This window comes from Marmota monax, unplaced genomic scaffold, assembly GCF_021218885.2.
Source record: "Marmota monax isolate L192 unplaced genomic scaffold, Marmota_monax_Labrador192_F-V1.1 WCK01_AAM20220418_F8-fsc00097, whole genome shotgun sequence".
Classification (NCBI taxonomy): Eukaryota; Metazoa; Chordata; class Mammalia; order Rodentia; family Sciuridae; genus Marmota; species Marmota monax.
In genome coordinates, this window is record NW_026694162.1 from 3,736,621 (window position 1) to 3,763,688 (window position 27,068).

The following is a 27,068-nucleotide window of genomic DNA, read 5'->3' on the forward strand; positions in this document are numbered from 1 at the left end:
AACTGGTATTCTGGGGAGCTCCTAGTCTGGGGGCACTTAAAATTAATGTCTTGCCTAGTTTTTGCTAAGCCATTTTGTTGGTACCAACTCAAGTTCCAGACTCATGTGAGGGCAGGCATGGAGTTACAAATGCTTAGGGGTCATTTTATCCCCTCTTGGACCCAGGCTAAGATAGACGAATTTCTTTGTCATCTCTAGTTGCCAGCAGACACATCTACATTATTTTTTTTTATCTTATTCTTCCACTGAGTGTGTAGGTCTTGTACACTTGGGTTTTGTAAGGAGTTCCAGCTCCCTGCTTCTCTCCTGGCTCCTGTGTTGCTATCAGAAGGGGGAGCTCTCAAGACTGGCAAATATGCACCCGTCAGTTGTAATTGTCATCTCCTGGTTTCCCTTCCCTTTTGCTCCTAAACTTTTTCCTATTTTCTTTTAAGCTCAGCTCTACATTCTAATAAGCACCAGTTATATTTTATTCAGTATTTATGTGAATTTTAATTTTTATTACTTTTTTATAATGGCCAATATGTCTTATATATTAAACAAATTAAAGGGAAATCACCTAGCAGTTTGGGAGGCTAAAGCAGAAGAATTGCCAGTTCAAAGCCAGCTTCAGCAAAAGGGAGGCACTTAGCAATTTTAGTTTTTGGATTGACACTGGAATGGTTACCATGCTCATAGGTCAGATGGTTAGAGATCATATAATCATGAATCTTCAAAAGATGAGTGAGAATTCTACTATATGGGGATGGGGTTTGGACAATGGTGTTATCAATTATTTTGTTGTGTTTGGTGTTAAATATATGGTTTATATTATCTCATTTAAATTAACCCTTACAAAATGGACATATGATTGAAAATTATTCTTGCAAATAAACTATGGATAAGATAACACTGCTACATATGTACAAGGAAACACAAAAGAATGGCAGAGATGACATGCCTGCTCCTGGGTTGAGATCTTCATAATTTTGACTTTTAATCACTAATAGAAGCTCACTCTTATTTTCTCTGTTTCATTTTTTGTGAAGTATTGTCTACTATAATTGCCAGGTCTCCGAAATCTTTCCTACATGGGCTTTCCTGTTTACTTCCATGAGTGGTTTTTAGTGTTAGTGCACCTAGAAAGTACGTGAGTCAGACCTCTTGAGTTGAAGTTCTGGCTTCATATCTTTGTAACATTACAACTTTAGTCTTAACACCAGTGACATAGTTTGCATCTTGAATGGGCCCCAAAGGCCCATTTATTAAAGGCTTGATCCCCATCTTTGTGCTAATGAGAAGGGTTGGAAACTCTAAGAGGTGGGGCTTGCTGGGGGGTCTTTTAAATCATTGGGGGAGTGCCCTTGAAGGGGACTGTGGAACACTTGTCTTTACTGTGCTCTCTCCCTTTTGTTTTCCAGCCATTAGATGAAGGGTTTTGCTTTGTCCAAGCACCCACTGTATTGCCAAAGGCCAGCTACTCATTGACAAGAACCTCCAAAAGCATGAGCCCAAATAACCCTTTTCTCTTTATAAGTCACCTTAGGTATTTGTTATAGTAACAGAAAGCTGGCCACCGCACCCAGTTCGATTCTGTTTTAATCACCTGCACCAATACCTATCTCATAGATTTCTTTGGTGAATAAATTTTTATGTAACAGAGGGGTTATGAAGGTAAAGATGAGAAATTATATGTGGTGTTGCTTGATAAAGAGAGATGCAGTCTAGCAAAACAAAGCAGTATGAGGGTAAGTTTCTGAGCCAGGTGACCATCTCTAGGGGACATCAGAAGGACAGAAGGGACAGAAATTTGGTTAGTAAGAAAATGTTGTGGTTCAGGAGAACTGAGAAAAAGAGATTTGCTATTCCACTATAATATAGTATCACTGTTCAAGGCATTATAACAAATAGATAATTTATCAGGTGAATTAAAGGATTTATTTCTAGGAAAAAACCTCTAAATATTTGCCCAATTGACATCTCTAAACTTTTTCTTTAAAAAGATATTAACAAACATTTGAATGTAATTCCTGGCCTTCACTCAGAATTAAAAATTTCAATTCAGTCACTTTTTAGAAAGTTTAAAAAATTGTGATAAAATACACATAATATAAATTTCACCATGGAATCATTTAAAAACGTATCATTCAGTATTGTTAAGTGTAATTGTGTAATTGACTTTCAGAATTTTTTCATCCTGCAAATGGGAACTCCTCTCACTGAAAAACTCCACATCTCTCTCTCTCTCCACTCCTGGAAACTACCATTCTATTTTCTGATTTCTCAGCCAGTTTTTAAAACCTCATGCTGTCATTGACTAGACTCAGTGCTGAAGAAGAAAAGTGTCTTTTCTTGTATGAAATCTAGCATTGTGTGGAATCATTCTGTAGAACTTCATGGATCCAAAGGTATGGTGAACATTGAATTCGAGCCAAAGAAAGGACATGTTTTCCTTTAGAATTGAATCATCTCTTAGACAATTGTTAACAATGTTGAAATTCTCTTCCTTTGTGTTTTGTTACTTGAGGACATTGTCTGTTGTGGTTTGGATATGAAGGGTCACCCAAAGTCTCATGTGTTGAAGGCTTGGCCCCCAATGCAACATTGTTAAGAGATGGTGCTCTTGGGAAATAATTGGTTCATAAGGGCTCTGACCTCATGAATGGATTGATCCACCAGAGATGGATACTCCATAGCATTACTGGGAGGTGGTAGAAACTGTATGCAGTGGGATGTGCTTAGAGGAAGTAGGTCACTGGGGTATGACCTGGAAGAGTATATTTTGTTCTCAGCCCCTTCCTTTTCCCTCTCTCTCTCTGCTTCTCTATTGTTATAAAATAAGCAGCTTTCCTCCACCACACCCTTCCACCATGATGTTCTGCCTCACCTCAGACCTAAAACAATAGAAGCAGCCCATTATGGACTAAAATCTCTCTTCCTCAAGTTGTTTTTCTAGTGCGTACTGACACTCTGGGAATATTCATGATGAATGATTATATATAATGGCTTATTAAAATATTTGTTATATTAAATATACTCACATGGTAAGACAGATGGCTGTTGGAAGGATCTGATAATTAAATAAAAAGAAATTATCATTAATTATTAGATAATTATTATAATTATATTATGCATTCATACCTTTGAATATATCATTCATATGGCAATCTGCATGGGAAGTATAAGCGTTTAAGTTTAATGTTTATTTAACATTTTATTTAAGCATTAATGATAGAGTCAGTGTTTGTGCCATTAGAATGGGGTTCATGTCACATTTGGGGCTTTTCTATTTTTAACTCATAGAAATTAAATCGGTGGGGGCTGGGGATATAGCTCAGTTGGTAGAGTGCTTGCCTTGTATGCACAAGACCCTGGGTTCAATGCCCAGCATCACAAAAAAAAAAAAAAAAAAAAAGAGAGAGAGAGAGAAAGAAAAAGAAAAAAGAAAGGAAGAAAAGAAAAGAAATTAAATAGGTGGCAAACTTTGCTTTCTGATCATCCAAACATCCTGATGTTCTGGGAGCCACTGGTACCTGACACTGTTCTGTGGACTTGGGACAAACATCCTACTGTCTGCATGCTTCCTTTCTTTTCCTCAGAAGCAGAAAGAAGAATCACAATGTCTTTCCTGAGTGTGCCTTAGAGAAAAGAGTGGGCATTTGTTTCACAATTGAGCTTAATGGCAAACTTTCTTTCTCCCCTTGGTACTGTCCAGAAGCGTGTGTATCAGCTAGAGGAGGCTGTCTCGTTTTCCAGAGGCAGGACTTCTTTGGGGACCCACCGTCATGCTGTGATGAAGGCCTCTTTGTTCCATGTCCTCTGCCAGGGTTAGCCGCCCTCAGCTATTCATGTGATTTTGTCACCTATTGAAAGTGAGCCTGGGCTCCCACCCTTTTCTCCGGTGGAACTTCTCTGCTTTTGGACTCCATCAAAGGGGTTGGACAATCCCTCAATCACACACCATACTCCATCTGCAACCCGGATTCTGCCACTGCAGCTGTCAGGCTGCCGACACACAGCTGGCTCCTTCCACGTGTTTCTTTTGTTGAAGAAGATCTTCACTTATGGTCTTTGGTACATCTAAAAAGGGGAAAGAAGCAGCAGCAACAGGGGAGTTTTAATTATGTAGGATTATTCCTAGACCAAGACTTACCCATAAACCCACAGGAAAATACTTAATTAGAATACCACAACATCATCTTGTAAAATTGATTTATCTGATTTCGTGTATCTTAGTTACTGTCTTTACCTTCTGAATACAGGTGAGCATTCTTGGTGGGGAGAAGCAGAAGAAAGACACAAAACAAAACCAAATAACAGAAAATGGGTCTTCCTTGGGTTACTCAAGGTTTCCTAGCCTGTCCAACATATGAAAACTTGAGTTTGGGTGGAGAAAGGAGGTATATGGTTTCTGCCACTCTTTGCAGAGGTTGCAAGCTTGGTACTTAGAACTCTGCTACTTTTAGCTGTGTGACATTAAATAGGTAGCTTTATTTTCCACCCTCACTTATCTGATCTCTGAAATGTAGAGTGGTAACAGCAACTTCCTCTTAGGATGATTGATGGAAAGACTGAACAAGACACTGTGAAGTAAGTGTTTAGCTCCATGACTGTCCTCCTAATTATGACTTTATTAGCTTTTTAAAAAATTCTTTTTAAATAAGCTTTAGAAAGTCTCAAGCTTTGTTCTCTTTTTTTTTACTTGGGTCTCCTTTCTCAGACTCAATGAATCTTGAGTCTCGAGGGTATAAATGACAAGAGTGCTGTGGCTGATGTTGTTTTGTTAGGGAACCCCCCTGCAGTGATGGCAGACTTGGTTCTGGGGTTTTTAGGAGAGCCCTAAACAAGAGGTGTATGGTGTCCAGCCTCATTCAGTTTTTCTATCAATGCCACGAGGAAGATGCAATGACTTCTTCCACTTTGGAGATGAGGAAGATGGAGATTAGAAAGTTAAGTAGCTTGCTTAATGTCACCCAGCTAGATGGGGCAGAGCTGGTGGACTGCCACATCCTCTCAGCTCTGCAAGGAGAAGGAAACTTGTTATTCCTTTCTTTCTCTGTGCTAAAGCCTTCACAGCAGGGCTGGGTTGCTTCTGGCGGACTTGCAGCCAGTCAGTCATCTCCTGGAGCCTGGCTTCTCCAGGAGCCTTACCAGAGCATGGAACAGAAAGGAAACAAGAATCACTCAGGGTACTTCTCAGGAGTCTGTGCAAAGGCAGTGTCCGTACTGATCTTTGTGATGCTAACCTGCTACTTAGAACTACAGGTCTCTGGAGTCTATTTTTCCCACTTTCTTTAAATTGAAATTTTGTTCTCTGGGTTTTATAGGGGTCATTGGCTTTTTTTTCCTTCTTCTTTATATATATATTTTTTTGTTTAAATATTAGAATACTAAGGCAGAAATTTTATGTGTTTTGGAGATTTGAAATTTTGGTTATAGATGTAGTTAAAGCTATTTCAAATATCTGACTTAAAAACGAATGAGTCTGTGGTACTAATGAAATAGATTTTTGTGAAACAGATCTGGTTTTGAGAAGCTAATATACAAGTTAATAGCTTGTTTACAAGCTACTCTTGTGGGCTGTGACATCTGTTGCACTGTTTGCTTTATCTAGTTTTAAGGTACTTATATCATCATTTCTAACATAAGTACTTAGGAGGATTCTCTCTGCATATTTGAGTCCTCAGTGTCTTGCCCAGAGTCTTGTATGTGGTTGCTTTACATTAATTTGATGAACATGTGAATGACTTATTTCTGTTTTACAAATTGGGAGACTAACATTCCTAGAGGACATAAATCTTACTGAATGCTCAAAAGCATCTCTATTAATAAGACAATCAATAAATAGAAAACACAGATTTCTTATGGGTAGTGGAGGCTCCAGAATGTCTTTATAAGGAGGGATTTGGTGGGGGTAAAGTGGATATTAAAACTCTTTTGGGAAAAGACACACATAACTTTTTTTTTGTGTGTGTGTGTGTGTGTGTGTGTTTGGGGGAGGCCTTGGAGATGCTGATAGAAGTACTGAGGAGAGATAATGCACTCCCTCATTCCACTTTTTTTGTACTGTGATTATACAAAACTTCTGGAGAAGAATTCCTGGAGGTGAATAGCTCATATGTGGAGATATACTTAATTTGACTTCGTTATCTGAATCTGTGTGAGTCAGCAGCAAGTAGAAAAGAAACCAGTAGTCAGTAGCAGCATTAATGCAGAGGGGCCACAAGAGGGTATGTTATTACCTGCCTCTTGAATCACTTGTACACACACCATTAAGCTTCCTTTGGTAAAGGAGCTAAAGGTTCTTGTTGTTTTTTTTTTTAAAGAGAGAGAGAGAGAGAGAGAGAGAGAGAGAGAGAGAGAGAGAGAGAGAGAGAGAGAATTTTTAAATATTTATTTCTTAGTTATTGGCGGACACAACATCTTTGTTTGTATGTGGTGCTGAGGATCGAACCTGGGCTGCACACATGCCAGGCGAGCATGCTACCACTTGAGCCACATCCCCAGCCCAGGTTCTTGGGATTGTGGGAGAACTCTGAATCCAGGCTGTTGATCTTTGGAGAAAGGATTCTTTCATTCCCTCTCTCCCTCCTGCCTCTTCCTTCCTTCCTTCCTTCCTTCCTTCCTTCCTTCCTTCCTTCCTTCCTTCCTACCTTCCAAGGGCAAAGGCAAATCCGGAGGAATTTTTTTTTTTTTTTAAGCAAAGAACCATCAAGGAGGAAAACAAACTAGTATGAACCCCAGTTAACCTTATTAAAGATGGATTAGAACTGTGTAAATAAGTCCTTCCCAAACTTTATAGTGCAAAAACATCATCTGGGACCATGTTAAAATGCACATTCTCAGCTGGGCCTGTGGCACACGCCTATAATCCCAGCAACTTGGGAGGCTGAGGCAGGAGGATTGCAAGTTTGAGCCTAGCTTCAGCAATTTATTGAGGCTCTGTCTCAAAATTAAAAATAAAAAGAATTGAGGATGTAGCTTAGTTGTAAAGTGTACATGGATTTAATTCCCCAAACCAAATAAATGAATACATACATACATAAAAATAAAATTTAAAAAAAAAAACATGCACATTCTCATTGTCTTTTTCCAGAGCTTCTGATTCAGTAGATGTGGAGACCTGGGAATCTGATGTCCATGGTCCATACATCATAAGGTCCAAATAAAATAAAATACCAACTCCTGGCAGTGTTCTCTCACAGCAGGCTTGGGGAAGTTGCTAGAAGAGGTTACGAGGCTTCCTAGGGACTGAGCTGGCAGTCCTGACCTCCAAAAGCATAATAATGTCAGTAATAAACTACTGAGTTGTGGTGAGTCTGATATAATGTGTCTCTTCTGACCTCAGGATTCTACAAGCCATTTTCCAGGATGATTTAGAATTATGAATTCTTTGCTTCTGTTTAAATAAAAATCTAAGTGCTCAAAGATAAATAGATTTCCATTCCTTCCTAGCCAAAATACAGATACAAATCAAAACCCTTCTAAATATCCTGAGATTGCTTTGCTTGGTATGATGAATACCTACCAGGGTATGTTCCAATGTTCTGTTCCAGCTGTATAAGGTTGGAATTAACTGAAGAGGTTTTCAGGAAAACACGACACCTCTTATAAAAAGAGGAGACCACTCCAAAGGCAGTACAACATCACACAAGACATTCCAAAAAATTGTCTCTAGCCCCAGATGACTTTTTGCTTTTTATTTTGAAGTTTTCATTACAATGAAAGTCTTCCTACCAGGAGGGAAATACATGCCAGCTACCAGTTGATGGACCTGATTATTGATTTATCTTTAATACATGAATGAGAAGCATTACTGGTTTAGCAATGTAGTCCCTTGGCAGACAGCTGACCAGAGCTCAGTCCAAGGGAGCACTATCAGGAGCTGCTATTAGTAATTTAGCTCTGTGTCTTGCATTATAGTTAAAGATCACCACTACTCAGCAAGTGCTCCAGTATTACAAGCACTCAGAAGGGAGGGGAGCTACTCGAAGGGACTCGGACAATTGGAGTCTTCAGTCATATTGTGTTACAAGGATACAAGAAGCTGTTCTAGCATTCGCAGGTAGGATGCAGCATAATTACAAGCAATTAACTAAGGGCTTTATGGGCAGCAGCCCAATGTGACACTATCTGATAGGGCTGCTGATATAGGGGAGAGGAGGACACAGAAGGGGGGTAGAGCCCTTTTCTAGCCTTTAGGGAAAAAAATGTTAGAAGTCCAGGCTGATTGAAGTAGATTATATTTAATGAGTGGTGAAAAGCAACCCAAATAAAAGTTTCCACTTCTTGCACCTGAACCATCTAAATGAAGCAATCATTTTGTATACTACTATCAATCCAAAGAGTGGTTTTTCTTCTCCATCTCCTTTTTAGAAAGTTGAAGAGAAGCAGAAGGCAGAGTAGGAGGCGGAGTTGAGGCAAACTTCCACTAAGACAATTAGCCAACTTAAGGTGGGAATCCAGTTTTCTTTACAGAACAAAAAGAAGCAATTTTAGGCAATGATTTGGTAAAATCTTTGATTGACAGACATGGTTGCTACACTTGGAAATAACTTGTGGTATGAATGCATGGAATAATGCTTTTCCAGAATGTTCTTTCCTTATTTGCTCAGGGTCAACATTATAAAGAAACCAACAGTTAAATTAGTTGCATATGCTGATTCTAGATAAAATGCAAGAAATCTTTGATTAATTTTCTTCTATATTTTCCTTAGTTTTGTTAAAATGTGCTTTGTATGACCATACAAATTGTTATAAAGTTCTATTTCCTCCCCTTCCCCCTGACCCTTGGACTAGGGGGAAAGCATTTCTCAAGAAGAAAGAATACAGATCTTCCCTATACCTTTGAGAATTTGATTATAGTGTATAGAATGACTTCTATTTACTTTGATGGGATTATTTCAGAAAAAAGTCCCACGTATCTTTCAAGGGAAGCATGAGTATATAATTATGAGTAAAGGATTATTAGGAATGAGAAAAAACTATGTGCCCCCCCACCCTCGAGAGATTAGGCTACCATCTCTGACATGAGAAATCTCACCAGATGCTTCTGTCAATACTCTTACTAATGTTTTTAAAGTTGAAAAATATTAGGAAGCACTTGAGAGTTGTTTGAAAGCTAATAGGCTAGTAATTTTTCTAGTTGCCTTATAGACTCATTAATTGAGTTTGAAGAGGCCTTTAATTCTCATCTCTCTCCATTCAAGGGGTTAGGAATTGTATAATTGTACCCTTTACTCTGTCAAAGTAAATCAAATTAATGAATAATTCTTGATTTTATATTTTGTGCAAAGGTTTTCGCATGATCAATGAATATATTTCCAATTAGTAAGTTTTGCAGGAAATATTCTGTAGAACGCACTGATGAAAATTTCTTCACACAAATACCAAGATACTGAAGGATGGTTCAAAAAACCCAAGGCACACATAGCTCTGCTGTGCTGCATAAAGTATTAGACGTTGTTCACTTGTATTTTATTCAACTAGTATGTCACCTTTATCCGTTACTTGGTGTTGGAAGATTATCTTTGAGTCAAACCAGTTTCAGGCATAAATATCCCCTTGTCTCTTTAACCTTAAAGGATAGCACTTCCTTCTTTCTTCCTTCCTTCCTTCCTTCCTTTCTTTCTTTCTTTCTTTCTTTCTTTCTTTCTTTCTTTCTTTCTTTCTTTCTTTCTTTCTTTCTTTCTAAAATTATTTCTATGACTCTGACCTATGGCTCTGTTTCTCTGTTTTCTCTTCTAACCTTCACGCTCTGAGCTGAAGTGAAACTCTTCAGTCACTTCAGCAGTCAACATCTAAATTTTCTAAGTCACGGGATCCACTAAGGCTTGCCCTCTGGGCTACTCTCTGCAACTGAAAAAGGGCTACTGAATGAACTCATTTAGGAATTAGGATTTCCATCTTCCCCTGATATGTTGTGTGCTCCCACTTTCTCTCTGTTCTGATGGTTTTTCTTTATGAGGACAAGGCCTCCAAAACCAAAGTTAAATACAAAGAATTTGTATTTTTGTTGCAGAAAACAAGAAGAAGCAAGAGACAGAGCCACAGAATTGGGCTGTAGTTCTTCACCCTGAGAAATGGGGAAGGATCAGGCTTGGGTGACCCAAGAGCATGCTAGAATCATCTGCTCCTGTAGGACACAACAGTGTGAGTGAGGTGTTTAATAGTCAAGAGTTAATTAGGGAAAACACTAAGAAACAGCAACCACCTGGAACATCCAAACCTACATGCCAGTCTCTCCTCCAAGCTGGTGACCTCAAAGAGTGACTTTTCCAGTCTCTTAGGGCCCCAGCATCTCATAAAACAATGATCTGTTAAAAAACAATAATAACATTAATAATAATATAGGATCTGCCATAAGGCAGGGAAACTGGATCTTTGAAGCTCCTCTGGGATCTATGTACTAAGATTTGATTTTATAACTGAAAAGTAACCTTGGAGAGACATTGTCAAGACTGTGAGAAAGCCTGAGGCACTATATAACCCAAGGATTAACAGAACAGTTGGAGGATCCAGGTTTCATCACTCTGAACTGAAAAATGATGATACATTTTTTTGTACTTAAAAGGCAATCTTTCCTCTTCTATATAGTAGTACTATTGCATGATGTTTATAATTAGAAATGAATTAAAATAAAATTTTTTTTAAAAATAGACATTTTCCTGGTTCTTGCTTGAACCTATTAATCCTAAATTCTGGGTGCTGTAAAGTCTCCCCAGGCAGTTGCCTATGGGTCTTGATGTATCTCCTTTCTCATGGTCCATCTCGGAGCCACTGGGCACTGCCAACACACTGGACACACACCTGGGCAGGCCTCCCCTTAGATGGTGCCTCTGAGGAGGGGGTCACATCCTCTCTGGCTCTGCTGCTGTGCTGCTATCCCTGGCCCCAGAGTCATTCAATGTTCTCTGACAAAGTGGGAAGAACCCTCTCCCCCTTTTGGTGTCACACATTTAAGCAGAGGGTGCCTAAATGGTGCTGCTGGTGCTTTGACAGTGAGACAGAGTGCTGAGCTTCTCCTGATGGCTCTTCTGGTTCCCAATAGACTATCTGTGTGCTGGGTCAGGGTAAGGCAAAGCAGAGTGAGAAACCCCTTTTTATGCTTGGACCATGCTGCGCCTTTGTTCTTGGGTCAAGAAGTCTTTGCCCCAAAGTGATTGTCATTGTCCTCAATGTCCTTCCAATAATGAGGACACAGTTTTGATAAAAAGGAAAAAGAAGATTTTTCTTTGCTAGCAAAGGAGAAGCCCAGGGGACTTTTGTCCCAGAGTCTGTGATTTTGCCCATCAGGGGGAACAGGGTTTGTTTTTTTTTTTTAAAGAGATGAATCAAAGGCATCATTCTGCCTATCCAGAGTTGTGATTCCCTTTTCATTTGGGAGATAGTCATTTCTCAGATCTTCTGGTGCCATCTCCAAGTCTGAATTGCTTCGTTCCTATAGTGAGTGAATGCTCAAGGATACATAATTCTGCCTAGGATGGGGAAGAAAGGTGATCCTGTTTCCCCTGAGATTAGGGAGGGGGAAGATATTAGGGAGGAGAAGGGAGAAAGGAAGAGAAAGAAACATGTCCATTTTAAAAATTAAGTTGTAGTGGCAGAGCAGCAAGGGCTACATTCAAAGCAGACCACTGTCTGTTCTCCCAGGCCTGAGAAGTCTTGCAGAGTGGGGGACTTCCTGTGCTAAAGCCAGGCGGTCCCAGGCAAACCCAGACAGTTTTTCACCCTAGCATCTCCTTCCCAGGATATTCCTTAGAGGTTTCCAGGCATTTAGCCATCTCTGAACCTAAGCAGCTTAGACTTAAATTAGGACTGCTGCTTTCTATTCATTAATTTTAGGATAGAATAAATAAAGTCTGTATTTCTTCATTTTTCTATATTCAAGGAAAACTACTATGCCTGGTATACTACTCCAAGGAGACAGCCCTCCCCATCTGGTGTGTCAGTCAGAAGTTATAGCAACGTGCTACAAACTAAGGAATGTCCATGAATATTTATAAAATGTCCATCTGGACTCTAAGCAGGCCTAGGCCTCCTCAGGAAAACCCTGAACTATTATCTTCTTTCTAACAGAGCAGCAAGATTCTTCACCACTTCTTGAAAGACCCCTGCCCCCACCCGGGATTTTCAGTTGCTTCCTCACTATATCAAAATTTAACAATATTATTTTAAGTAATAGCAACTGGGAATTAGAACTAAACTGGTAGCTTACAAAGATCAATCAGTGCCTCTTTCTTTTTTTTTTTTTTCTCTTAAACCATGTGAAGGTAATTTCACCAGCTGTTAATTGCAATCTATTTAATTACAATGCATGCAGATGTAAATGCAAATACTAAGCAGGTTGCAATTAAAGCATCAAGTCAAAAAGCCACTGAGGTGTCTGTGATCATAGAGGAGGGGATGGAAGCAGCCTCTGAGGTCATTGGCTCCTTTTCTTATCAAGAGGACTTTATTCCACATTTATATAATACTTTGTATGGGATACTCAGTTGTGATTCTCGCACCTGAAAAAGTAGGAAGGATGAAAACTAATATTTATTCTTTAGCCACTGGGTACTAGACAGAATACAGATCTTCCCTATAACTTTGATTTCACTTCATCTGCCTGTGGCCTTACTAAGGAGGCACTTCCATTTGTACTTGAATTAACAATACTCAAAGGAACGTGATGATTTTTCTCAGGTCCTCAGAGCGTGCAGGTGGTATAGGACAGGTTGAAGCTAGATCTACTTGGCATGGTGTCCATAGCCCTACCCTAGAATAGCAATGGCTCTTCTCTCCTGTGGGAAGAACCTGAGGCTCAGAAAGTGTCTTGCCCAAGGCTCACAGAATTTGAGACTCTGAAAAGACATTTGAGGTTATGCAGCTCAACTTGTTGACACTGAGTGAAGAAACAGAGGTTCAGAGAAGCTGTGGTGAGCCCAGAGCCTTCTGAGTGGGGGTGGTAAAGCTGGAATTCACCCCTAGGCCTCTGGCTCTAGTGGCCAGAGCTCAGACAACTCTCCCTTCACTTTCTTGAACATCTCACCTTAGGGAACCCATTCTGGGATTCCAAACAACGCTTGTCAAGTTGATGCCTGGAAGTTCTATTTTCTAAAAAAAATAGTAAGGAAGTGTCTTTCTGCAAGAAGTCTTTTGCTTAGACTATTCTGACGCTTAGGAATTTGCCTCCCAAATCTAGGAAAAATGTGGCCATTCCCAAGGTGCAGGTAAGAAGCTGTGGATATAAACCCCCCCAGGGATGAATCTCTGGCTGCATTAGTCTCTCATTGCATAATCTCTAGCAAGTTATGCAATGTTTTGCAAAATAGGATAGTGTTCCAATTTTGTTTGTGAATAATGCTTTGTTTGTTAGTGATCCTCAAACATTAGCATGCATAAGAACCTGGATGCCTGTTAATACTGAGATTTTTGGGCCCTCCCTGCAGAGATGCTGACTCAGAAAGTCTGGGCGGGAGCCAGAGAATTCCTATTTCTCACACACCCCTGGGTGACAGTGATGAGGACTGTTTGTAAATCTCATCTTTAGGAGAAAGCACTGCACGAATGGACCTCAGTCCCCCTTTACTTGTGGTTTTGCTTTCTGTGGTTTCAGTCACCTGTGGCCAACTGTGCTCTGAATATATGAAATGAGATCTTCCAGAAGTAAACAATTTTTTTAATGTTTTAAATAACTTATTATAGAATGTTGTTATAATTGTCCTATTTTGATATTAGTTATTGCTGCTAATTCTAACTTATAAACTAAGCTTTTTCATAAGTATGGAGAAAATGTAGTATGTAGACAGCATATATACAGGGTTTGGTATTATCCATGGTTTCAGGCTGGGGGTCTTGGAATGCAATCCCCCACAGACAACTTGAGAGCTGGCTCACGACCCCCACCGAGCCTGGAAATTTGAACATGCTTTTTTAAGGTTTCTAGTTTTTAGCAAAGCATAATTTATGAAGAAAGTACTAAGGATGTCTACCAGTTAGTCCATCTGTTGCCAATTTATTTTCCATTGTAAACAACAAATGTAGCTTCTACAATTTGTATTATGCATAACTTTGGTTATGGGAAGGAGAAATCAAGCCTTCTGAAATATGGCAATTGCATAGTGGAACAATACTTAACAATAAAATGCTACACAGTGGGTGTTGTTGTTTTTACCCTAACAAGAGTGTCTGCAGCATTCCTATTGCTTGCTTTTCTTTTTTTCTTTTTCTTTTCTTTCTTTCTTTTTTTTAACTGAGATCTGTGGCCTTCATACCAGGTCCTGCTTGATTCCTTCCAGGTGATCTCAGTCTCTGATCTTCCTCCCGCTTGGTTCCAGGAAAATGAGAAGTCATAGGCAGAATTATGTTTCCTGCACTCCTTTCTTTTTCAGTGGCTCTTTACTGGTTAGACGGTGTGTGATCCTGGCAGCATAAAATTTCACTGAAGAATGACCAAATTGATCAGAGGACCCCCGGGCTGACTTGAGGAATCACCTTTTAAACTGCATCTTCTTCTTGATTTAATTTGCAGGAGCACTGCCAAACATTTACAGTGTAAAAACCATCAAGGGGAAGGAAGCAGTATGTTGTTTTCCCTACACCTCTAGAGATAATTGTCCTTGCTGATTTGTGATTTATTCCTTTCACGGAAAACTTTGAGGGAAGAGATGCGTTCAGTGAAACAGAAAAAGGAGAACACCAAACACGTATTTTTAATTACTGGAATGAAATAAGCCACATGAAAAGCCCTCTTTACAGTTTTCGTGAGGAAATTTGATGAACAATTCAGTAAATTTTAGGAAGCTACTTGCAGAATTTACCCTAAAAGAACATGCTTCTTTGAGAACTAAACAAATCTGATTTTTCAAGCAGCAGATCACATGGTGCTTTGCAGTGGGAGAAGGTACTTGAGGAAAGTTGAGAGGAGAGGCCTGTGCCCTTTCTTGGCTTGTGTCACCCTGTCTTCTGCCGAGGCCCTCCTCACCTCCCTCTCCTTTCTTTCTCTTGAATTATTCCATTCAGTTTCTAGTTGTACTTTTCTGGCCCCAAAAGGCTGGGGAAAGGGGGCAAACAAATGCTTCTCCTCTTAGAGTCTGCTATTTGGGGAGATAGTCAAGCCTGTCTTTGAATCTTATTTTATTTGGATTGTTTTTCCATGCAAATATTTGTTCTCTGTCTAATTTTGGTTAGTTCCTTGCAATGCCCTTTTGCAGAACAAAAACAAAAATAGATGCTAGTGTCACTGAGAAGAAGGTTGGCTTCCCAAATCCTAATTGTCCTTCATCCTGTTCTCTTTTTTATCTGAGAACTGTAGTTGCGGGACTGTTGAAAAAATTTTTCCCTTACTTCTAAGAGCTGCTTCTCTTAGTGCTTAGCCGTTAGCTGATTGGTTATGGTTAAGTACCCTGGATTTGACTTTGGAACACAAATGGTCCTTAAACATCTAGGTTTTCTTCTTGCAGTTCACTATTTTGTGTTCTGCCTTCTGAATGACAATTATGCAAGAATACTTTCAAAGTTTTAATAACTATACCAAAGTGCACTGAAACTTTCTTTTTAAAAAATGTTTATTTTTTAGTTGTAGTTGGGCACAATACCTTTATTTTATTTATTTATTTATTTTAATGTGGTGCTGAGGATCGAACCCAGGGCCTTTCATGTGGCAGGCAAGTGCTCTACTGCTGAGTCACAACCCCAGCCCTGAAACTTTCTTAACCATTCTTCAATGCTGAATATTTATAAAAATTTTCCTTAATTTATGTAATGTTTTTTCCCCTATTCCTGTGTTATTTAATCAAGAGATATTCCCAGGAATGAGTTTATTTGATTAAAGTATATGACTGTTTTTCTAGCTCTTGAGCTATTTTTGACAAACTTATTGCAGTAAATAAGTACAGTTTCACTTGTGATGTTGTCAGAATTTGGTGCTATTATTATTTAATTTTTTGCAATCTTAGTAGGTATAATATGGAAGTTATTATTATTATTTTTTAGTACCAAGGATTGAACTCAGGCACTTGACTACTGAGTCACATCCTAAGCCTTATTTTGTATTTTTATTTAAAGACAGGGTCTCACTGAGTTGCTTAGCACCTAGCTTTTGCTGAGGCTGGCTTTGAACACTCAATCCTCCTTCCTCAGCCTCCTGAGCCACTGGGATTACAGGTGTGAGATAGCATGCCCAGTGATAGTTATTATTTTTTGATTTGCACTTCTTTCACAACTGGTAAGGTATTACAGTTTCTAATACATTTATTTGCCATTTGCATCCATCATTTAAAAATGCCACTTCATATTAATAAACATTAATTCAAGAAATGCTGAGTTCTTTGGACATATTCTAGCCCAGGGTAGAATAGATGGAGGGAGAGAGGAGGGAAGGAAGTTGCTGAGGGGTGAGAGCCTGTGTTCTAACAATCATAACTGGCAGTGCTTGACCTTGATCTATTATGAGCCAATCTCACAAAACCTGTCCCCAATTTAAAATTAGATTACCATAGGGGACAGTCCAAACATACAGGCTTTAGGAACCAGAGCCTTCTGTTGAAGTGTTCTTTGCTTCTTTGTTATGAATGTGTTCAGTGTAACCATATGCTCTTCTCCCTTTGAGATGGGCATTTTGCCATGTGTATAACGCTTTGAGACTATTAATTACTCTGTATGAAATAAGTTATTATATTGTAATTCTCTTCTCAGAGGATTCCAGTTCTCCACAAGAATTGGATTTTAGTTTTGTTAGATTTTAAGTGGGTTGCTTCTTATTTTGAGACAGGCAGTGGTAGCACACATCGCTATGGTGAGCTTTTGTGATAACTCAGCTCTCTACAGGGCTTGCAGAATTTGGAGAAGACATTTGTCATTGGTGATACTCCTGGAAGATGTGAACCTGCCACATGGCTTCAGTTCTACATGGCGACATTCAGTATTTCTAACACATCTTTTGGTGGTAAATGCTAATGAGGATCCATGGACTCGTAGGAGAGGAGCAGTCTATTTCTCTGCCTCTAAGTAGGACAGCCAGCGGGTGGGTCTGTTCAATCACTTGTTCAATCATTCATTAGTTCATGCATGAATCCAGCTCATGTTTATTGAAAAACGGTGGTGCCAGGCACCCTGCTAGGAGCTCTGGTTCAGGCTTGAGGAGGGAAGAAGATGCAGCCATCCTTTGCCCAAGTTTCCTGCTGTGAATTCACTAAGGGCTGTTAAGTACTTCAAAAAGTAGCAAACTTCTAGCAAACTAACTTTGGCTAATTCCATCTCTCACCTTACCCCTCTCCTGAGCACACACACGTTAATTAAATCATCGAGTGAAGAAAAGAGTTGGAGGAAGATGGGTAACCTAGAAGAAAATGGAGGCCACATCAGAAATAGGAGCAGAACAGAGAAGCCAAAAAATTCATGTTGACAAAATACTAGGCACATGATATTCATGTGAAGACTCTAGAAAATGACAAATAGAAGACACCTGGTGATCTGGTTTGCATGTTCTGAGGGTCTACAACTATTAGGTTGAGTAAGTTGTAGAGAAGGTGAGGCCACTCAGCAGAGGCTGTTGGAGCATTAATGAGGGTGATGGATTGTAGAGGTTAAGATCAGGTTGTGGAGACAGAGGTGAAGAGGGTCTTGGTATATTCTGGAAGCTGAACTGATTTAGTTGCTGAATTACTGTATGTAGAGGATGAGTAAAAAGAAAAAAAATTGAGACTGCTTCTTGGTACTGGTTTAATCAAATGGGCTTTGCTCTTTATTGAACCAGGACATCAGGAATAGGGGTGTTCTGGGTGGGTAAAAGGTTATATATATGGGGAAAGGGAAAATTCTGGGACTCTCATTTTGAGAAATCTTATCCATAGGTATCTCCTGACAAGTAGGAGAAAAGAGATTGATTACTAAAATGTATCCCATTGTCTGAAAACTTCTCCTGGTTGAATGTGTTCTCAAAGATTCTTGAAGATTTCAGTCTCCTTTAAAAAGACCTGATTCCATTCAGGCAGGGAAAAGAGGTAGGGCAGAGTGAAAGTGGACTATGATAAGCACCACTTCAACCCATGGAGTTTTCTTTTGAATCACTGTGAACCACAGCTTAACATTCAAGTAGCCAGAATTCTAAGAACTCTACATATGTATTTTAGTTTTCATAGCAAAAATATACTCTGCTGGTTTTACAAATAAGGAAATTGAGACATTTAGAGGCTAAGTACTTGTCCAAGGTCATACAGATAAGGGGCAAAGTTAAGGTTTGGACTATGGCAGCTAAGTGTTAGAATCAGTGCTTTCTATCACTATGATGAGCAGCATGAAGAAAATACCATAGAAATAAGTTCTCTTTTTCACAGTGAATGCTTACCATCAGTTCAGCCATACTGAATTTCTTAGCTTTTAAGCACAGGTTAAGCTTTTTTTTTTCCCCTGGGGGCTCTGATATTAGTGGATGTCATCATGCATATTCCTCATAAAGAGAAAAGGATGGTCAACAAATTAGGTAGGTACCTATTTTTGAGGGGTATGTGTAGGTGCACATAAGCATACATGATCACTCACCTAAGAGTCTAATAATATGGAAGAGTGTGGGTAGGTAAAAGAGCTCATAGACCATCCTTTTGGAGAAATAACTTAAGTGGATTAGGTGACTCTGCATAACCCCTTAGTGGCAGAGGTAGCTCTGGGACTGAGTTTCACAGTTCTAGGCCCCTATTGGTCCTCTTTCCTCTTCTATTATATATTCTGTGTCACTTCTACCTGCATCCAAAGGATGCCTCTTTCACGATCAATCAGTGTGAAAAGTTTGGGGAAGAAGTAATGCTTGTAGATAGCCATTCATTTAAAATAGTTACCATCCTCCAGACTGGCAGAAGAGATGGCAGAGGGACTCAGAAACCCTGTTCTTTACTAAGATTTGCCTGCCTCCTAACCATCTTCAGGGAATTACTTCTGCCACTACCTCTAGGTGGCACTGTTTCCCCTTTAACGCTGCTCTGTGTCAGCATGCACTATTTTTCTTTGTAATACCTCCATAGCACAATGGAAGCAAGTCTGAAAATTGTGCAGAAATCTCCACTCAACGCTAGGAGAATAGCAAAAAGGAAATTCTATTACATATACTGTGTAATTAAGTTATTTACTTTTTAAGTTTTGGCAATGGCTTACTATCTGAAACCTATAGATCCAATCTACCCTGGTTCTTGTCTGGTTGTCACAGGTCAGAGTTCTCCAGAGGCTGAGTATTGCTGAAATAGAGGAATAGGGATGGTAGAATGTGGATCAGTAGAGAAGCTTAGTGGAAGGTATCTAGAAGGAACCAGATGTGACTAGTGTGAGGTATGTGGGGAACTAAAAAGCAATAGAGCAAATTTATTATTTCAAAACCTGAAGCCCCCTAAGAGAATTAAGGAGTAGAGATGGCAGAGTAGAAGTTTGAAACAATAAATGGCTGGGCTCAAAAGAATGTGGCTGTGAAGATGTAGAACGGGAAAGATCTTGGGGACAAAGAAAAAAAAAAAGCTGGGATTACAAGAAAATCCAGCTACACAGAATAAATGGATGTGAAAAACTAAGCATGACTTCTAGTTCTGAGTCTGACTGTGTATAGAGAGGAGGAGATACAAGACAGGTAGAGATGAACAGCTCCTGGGAGAGAGAGACTTTTGGGGGGAATGAGCCTCCTAGAAGTGTTGTTTAAGCTGTCCTGAAAATCAGGAAAACTGGGGGGAATCTGGAGGATGTATTAATGACTGATCTGAGCCTGGGGAAATAAGGGAAATCAGTTCTTAGATGAAAGCCTTATCCTTTCTCTCTGAGGTTGCCCATGAGGTTTCATAATTTTTCCTTCAAGCTCTGCTTCTTGGGGTATTTACACATAACACAAAGAAAATGCTGGTGTGTGTTCAGCTTTTTGTTGTTGTTGTTGTTGTTTCTTTTTTCAAGAAGGAAAAGATTCTTTTTACAAAAAAGGACTTTGGGTAAACATCCTTCATGGGTTGTCTGGCCCTTCTAGCGAATGCAAGCTCAGGGTTCAGGAGAGGCAGGAAGCTACAGCCCCTGGCCTTAGACAGCACCTTGCAGGCAGTGTTGAGGAAACACAGTCTCCAGCAGAAGTTAGTTGACCAGTGCTGGCAAGTAGAAGAAGCAGAGGTCAAGACTTAACTTACAAAGTCTTGGAAAAAATACAGGATTTTCCTGGAGAAATTGCACCTCTCAGCTAGACTAGCAGAGGGACTGTGCACTTAAGGTCAGGGTCCGGCCCAGAAGTAATTCCACGGGGAAAAGGGGAACTCAGTTAGAACTTATAATTGTCTACTTTGTTAGAAAGACATGTTGTGGAAGATTTCAGTCATCTGTAAAAATGGTCAGATCAGTGTACCCATAATTCAGTTTCACCCATGATCACGTCGTGGGAAGTTTTGTTTCAAGTATATCTTCCTTTGCTTCTATGCTATTTTTGAAGCTTATCCCAGATACTATATTATTTCATCTATAAATATTTTAATATATATTTGTCAAATATCTATTCTACATTCAGTCCTCTAATAGTCTCATAAATGTCAATTGTTTTTCTTTTAAACCAGAATCTAAATAAAGTTCATCTATTACGACTGGTTTAACATGTCTTAAAATCTGCAAGTTTCCCTCCCTATCCTCTTAGTTTATTCCCTGTAGTGAGTTTTTGGGAGGAAAACCTTATTCTCTCAGTCATGAGGATGGGAAGACCTCTGTGGTAGAAGCAGCTAGCTGTTCTCCAAACCTGTTTCCTTTTCATCCCAGGCACACAACTAAATCAAATTTCCCAGCCTTCTTTGCAGTTAGGTGTGGCCAAGTGACTGACTCCTGGCCAAGGGAATGTGGGCAGAATCACACAGAATGGGTGTCCCTCTGACATGGCATGTAAGAATCTCAATGTGACATCTCCACTCTTCCCCCGCTTCTTTTGCTGAACTTGGGAGCCATGCATTAAACTCAGTGGAACAGTGATGAGCAAGGAGCCTCCATCACTGAGTCAGCACTTGGGAGACAGCTCCTGGCTGCTCAGGGGCATCTTTTGCTCTGCTACTGACATTTTCAGTTTACTTGTAACAGAGGCTAGCATTTCCTTAACACATACAATTTTATATAAATTCATTATAGAGCGGTGGCTCTTAATTCTGGCTGAACACTACAAACCCCATGAGAATTTTTTTTTTTTTTTTTTTTTTAGAAAAGACTGATGCCTGGGTTCCAGGGTTCCATTCTGGGCCAATTAAATGTGAATCACTGGGAGAGGTTCAGAGCATTTAAACAGGGTATTTAAAAAGAGCACAACATGTAATTCTAATATCTTGGCAGGATTGTTAGTGATTCTGAGGTCAGTTCTTCTTAAGGACTCCTTTTCTTGCCTTCCTACGGTGCTAGGCTGAAAATCCACTCTAGATCTCATTTCCCTTATTTTGTACAGATATTAGGTAGAAAAGGACTCTCTGGTTAGTTTTCAGGATTCTGGTGTGTAGCGTAGTATAATCAGGTTTTGGCCTTGTCCCTTCCAGATGCCTCTATATAATACCACATGAGTGGGACTTATTTTTCTGCTGTGCATGCAATCTGAAAGTTTTCCATTGTGGTTTTCTATTTACATGTGTGGTTCTGCTGAGAGACAAAGAACCCTCTTGAAAAGAGCCCTGTTTCCAGTCATCATGTCTCATGAATGGGACAGTGGTAGGCAGGCGGGCAGTAGGTTTCACTAAATATTACTGACGAAAGCAGAAGTGAATGAACACATGCGAAGATTATGGAAGCTACTGTGCAGAGCAATTCTTTGAGAGAGGAGAACTAATTGTAAAGAGAAATGAGGAGACGGCTAACTCCAAGGAAGTAAAGCCAGAAGGCTTCTGGTAAACTAGGTTTAAAAAGGAAGCATGTAGGGAGGAGAACAGTAAGACCCACCGCATCATTAGAATCAAAATTATTCAAGGTACCAGAGAGTAAGCAAATATCTAAATCATACGATGTTAGAATTGGAAGTGACCCAAGCCATGATTTAGTCTGGCAATTCTCTAAGTGTGAACCCCTAAGACCCTTTCAGGGAGTCTGGGATACTACATTTTATTTGCTTTTTTGCTTGTGTTGATACTCATGTCAATGGCACTAAAACAACAGAGGCGAAACTGCCGATGTTTTTGTATATTTTAAGGCAGTGACACTGAACTAAACCAGTAGTCGTTGATTATACTCTGCATGGCAACACACTCAAAGTTAAAAAGAGCCAGTTTTATTTAACAGTGTTCTTGCAGAAGCAGTGCAAATTACTAATTTCATTAGATCTTTGCCCTTGAGTGCCTGACTTTTTAGTCTTCTGTCTCTACTGCTTAGTGAAGCATGGTGGCTGCTTCTAGGAAAGGCATTTCTGTGGTTATGTGAGCTGCAAACTGAACTAGGTACTCTTGTTCATGGAATACAATTAATTCTTCCTTGAAAGAATGATTGATAAACTAGTCATTTTGATTCGGAAGCAGGCTGACATTTTCTTGAAAATAAAAGAACTGAGCCTACTAACTTGAAAACAACCACAAAACCCAACAATACCCGAAAGTATTGGTTGGCAGTGATAAAATTTGAACTTTCAGGCAAAAATAGAGTTCTGGAAAACATATATCTGTATTAAGTATTAATGGATGTAGCCCACATAAACAAAGACTTTCCAGGGCTCCTCAATAATTCCGAGGAATATGGGGGGCTCCCAGGACTAAAATAGGGCAGTAATCCATCACCTCATTATCCTGATGGAAAAACTAAGGTGAAGGAAAGAGGTGGACATTAAACATTAGAAATAAGTTGTTAAAAGAAAAGTGATACTGTTCCCCCCCGCCCCCCCGGAAGAAATCACTTTCAGATAGAAAACAAACAACTCCTTCTTAGAAGTGGTTCTGTTGAGTGTTTTTGTGCCCTATAAATGCAAATTGCTATCAATAGAGATTCTAAGCTTGAATAATATATGTCAAGGTGCAACTTACCAGAAATGAGTGATTTACTTTAGTATTCTAAAATTTAAAATCTTAGTATGGATCTCAGTAACTTTTTTTTTTTGGACAAAAAAAAATAACAAAAAGAAAACAACAACAAAAAATTGAGTGTTAGCCACAGTAAAATGGACAATTTATGCTAATGAGACCTGAATCATGGCCAAGCTGGTATCTTGGTTCTCAGGTCAGGTAATTACAGGAAACAGGTCAGAAATGAGACCTTCTGTAACAGTCTTCTGTGAGAGAAAGATGATGGTGGTGGGCAGGACTCTGGGTGCTTTAAAATATATTCTCTAAGTCCACATCATTCTCAGAGATATAAGAGTGCCCACCCAATAAAAAACTCTCAATGACCAGTGACATTGAATTTCAAGTCATGTAGAATTGTTGGAAGCTACTGGGGAAGAGAAGCAGGAAGGTACAGGGTTTGAGGACATATCAGAAAAGAGACTGTTGTAGATTTGGAGACAGTGTGTTAGACATGGCCGTAATGGTATGTCCTTAAAGGCCTGCATCTGACCTTCTCCACTGTATCACCTTATCATTGTCAAAGTAGGAGCATAGAACATATTCCTTTACCAGTGGGACCCCATTTATACTCTAGTCTGAGGACCTACAAATGTCAGGGCCAGGTTTGTCCAAAACTATATTTACAGACATGCTGGCTGACCTTTAGCACTGGAACATTCTGGGTGAGCCCTGGCCTCTGTCTCCAATCATTTCTTATCTAGAAACTCAAACCACATTGTTACATTGTAAACTCTTAGCAAAATAAACAGGTTTGTATCTAGGCATTATGTCAAAGAATTTTACAAGTCATTAAAGTTGTCAAAGGGGGTGTTAATTAACTTCTCCCTGAGGAGGAATAAACTGGACTTGAAGAAGAGCTACTGGATTGTGTTCAAAGCCAGTGAACAAAGAGTGGACATCCTCCCAGGGACGTTCGGAAGGCTTGCCGGCTGTTGTTGCTGGAATCTTACCCATATGTCGGTCCAGAGAGACGGCTGCCCCAAGGCAGAGTGACTAACTCATCTGCAGCTAATTCAGTGAGCATCAGCCCCAGAGGAGCAGTGCGTGGAGTCTGAGCTCCTTAGTCGTGCCTGAGTCTGGGTAAGCGCCATACATTGGAGAAATGCCTGTTGACTCACCCTCCTTAAGGCAGATGGCTCAGTTAGCAATCAGAACAGGGGCTACTGTTGGGAGTTAGAGATATGACATTCTCAATCTTTGCAGGTTGCTTATAAACATGGCTGCCTCTGTAGAGTGCTTCCTGTGTGTCACTATGCATTTTGTGATCATTGTTTACTTATTTTAATTTAAATTCACATAGCACTATTTTGAGCCAGCACTGTTCTAAACCTTTCAAAATGTTAATTCCTACAGTTTCATAATAACTTTATATGTGAGCACAATCAATGATGAAATTCTCTTTTACAGTTGATGACACCGAGGCACACGGTAGTTAGGTAATGAGTAGTTCGATTGTACCACCAGTAGGTAGTGGGTTGGGGGACATGAACTGAGACAGTCTGCCTGCAAGGGCCCAGCTCATGTTATGTTCAATGCTCCTGACAGCCCTTTAGGACAGACACTGTTATCCCATTCAATGAGGGAAGAACATGAGGTTCAGTCCTCTAGGTTTTCTAACTTCTTTCGGTAAGACATTCAGCTCAGGTCACCTATCTGGTTGAGAGGTATCCAGGTTTGGAGTCTGTGTACTCAATCAGCTGCGCTGGGGAGTAGCCCTTGACCCTTTTCTGAGAACTCTGGATGAAGAGGAGTTTTCTATGTGTTGAAAGGTTTTGAAGTTTTTGAGGTCAGGCTTATTATCATTGTCATTTCATTCTCCCTAATGACAGACTTGAGATGAGGGCCTACAGGTGGAATGGCAGAAGTCCTGTGATCAATTTTCAAAATGCTTGAGATCTGAGAAGAGGCAAGGTGGGCATTTGCAGGGAGCTAAAGCACAGTTACGGAGTGCTCAGTTGACAAAGGCCACGACCATGACCTCAGGAGATTCATGAAATGCCTCATCATACAGTGGAAATGATCACAGGCGGGAGACTGGCCGATCTGAGTTGTCGCCCACCTCCACTGTTAACTTGATCACTTGGAGTCTCCTCTTCTCACCTGTAATTTGGTTGGCAGTGCTGACCACACTAGCTTGAGGTGAGGATGGGGTACAGAGCAGGCAGCCCAGGAAAATGCTGGTTTGCTTCCTCTGTTTGGATCAGAGTCTCATGTGAGCTCTGAAAGGACCCATCAGAAGCCATCTCTGCAGAATATTTGGCCAGCAAAGAGACGGCCATGCCAACTTCTCTGTACCCTGGACTCCGGAAAGCGGAGACCTCTCTGGCCAGCAGCATAGCCCGCTGGGCCTGCTGACGCAATGGCTCGGGCAGAAAGCCCAGCTCTGCCTGGCCCTTTGCCTGGGTTGCTTGAGCCAAAAGGCAGGAGCCAAGAGGCCTGGCTGGGGAGGTCCAGAGGCCCGGGGCTGCCTCTTTTCTCCAGCCCAGGGCCTGCCTCTTCATGCTCAGACTGATACTGAGACATTTGCAGAAGCAAAATGGTGAAACTGGTGCCAAATCTCTCTGCCGCATTCTACACTGACGATTTATTTTGTGTTAGGAGGTAAAGACTAATGAGAAATAGAGCCAGGCCTGAAAAGCCATCAAAATTGGACATTTGTCTCTCTGAGCTGGGGCTGCAAAGGGGGCCAGGAAGCTATCGCTTCACAACTTTTTGAATTCATTAGAGGATAGTAAGGGGCTCTGGTCTAGAAATACTCCTAAAGCATTTTCTCTCCTCTCCTCTCCTGGCTCAGAGGTCGCAGAGGGACCTGGAGCATATGTTCTGTATTGATTTGCATGTGCACACTTTCCTGCATCCATTATCTCACCTCATTAGGGCTTGGAAGGGGAAGTGGAGCCGAGTGGGACAGCAGCATGCGGTTTCCTGAACCCTGTGGAGAATTGTCCCAAACGGTAAATGAAACAGTTGCAAGGGCCGACCAGGAGCCGGCAGGTGGGCGGGCATCTCTGGGCCCAGGCCCAGCAATGCCCGGACAGTTTTGAAGGGTCCAGCTGTGCCGAAGTCACATGTCCCAGCAAGGGAGCATCCCAGACTAGGTAGCTTTTGTGATTGATGATCCCATCTGAACCCAAAGTGTCTGAGCAAAGCCCCATGGATCCCCACACACCTGCCTCTCTTGAGCAGTAAAGCAAATGGTTAATGGAAAGCAACTCCTTCCCTCATTCTTGATGGGAAAGGCTAAAGTTGACCACCTTTTAAAAATGAGGTCATAGAACTATTGTTTAGTTCTTAATGAAAATGACATAGGGAAGACCCCAAGGTCAAGGCTGATCAAGAAATGGCATGGTGATGGAAGAGAGAGTGCTCAGCTTGCCTGAGTCACTTTCATGCAGGAAATAGATATATCTCAACGGAATAATTAAAACACAGGTATAGAAATGGCCCAACCCTCACTATACCTCCTAGCAGCCCTGCCTAGGGCTATCCTCAAATGTGTGTGTAATCATTGCCTTGGATTCCTGTTTAATGTTTGCTTTTTGAGATTTTTCTCTTACACCTCTTTGAGTGAAGATTTTTGTTTCTGGACCTGGCTCAGCTGTATGAACATGAACAAACCATTTGACTCTCCCAGGTCTCAATATTCTCATCTTTTGAGTAGATGGTACCATATTGTCCTAATTACATTGTAGAAAATTTCTGAAAGCAAGATGACTAAGTAATACCTGCCAATGCACTTTTATGGTGATCAAGTGCCATGCAAAATGGATTGGTATCATCAGAACATGGATTATCCATTTATTTCCCTTGCCTGTGAAAAAGTGTCTTTATTGATTATCTATTAAATCCTTTGAAGTAATCTGGAATAGCTCTGGTCCTGCTGTAGGCAAAGCATGATGAGACTATAAAAGTGCTCTATAAGCATATTCAAAGTATGGGAATTAAGCAAATTCAAGGCTTATGGAAGAAGGGTGGTGAATCAGGTATTTGGTGATTGTTTTTGCTTCCATGCAGAATGGGAATGGGCAATGGAACATAGCTGCCTGGTGGTCCCAGGAAGAGCAGAGGGAAGGCTCCAGGTTGATGGGG

At 40.4% G+C, this 27,068-nt stretch overlaps 1 long non-coding RNA gene across 2 annotated transcripts in view; it reads left to right on the forward strand.

Annotated features, from left to right (window-relative positions):
• LOC124107659 (uncharacterized) overlaps nt 1-27,068 on the forward strand; it is an 89,861-nt gene that overhangs the window by 42,616 nt on the left and 20,177 nt on the right. Inside the window, exon 1 of one of the 2 annotated variants that reach the window (XR_006856494.2) lies at nt 23,690-24,059. The exons of the other annotated variant lie outside the window; for it this stretch is intronic. This is a non-coding gene — a long non-coding RNA (uncharacterized LOC124107659). Of the gene's footprint in view, nt 1-23,689; nt 24,060-27,068 lie in introns of those variants that run through there. 2 annotated transcript variants of the gene reach the window in all.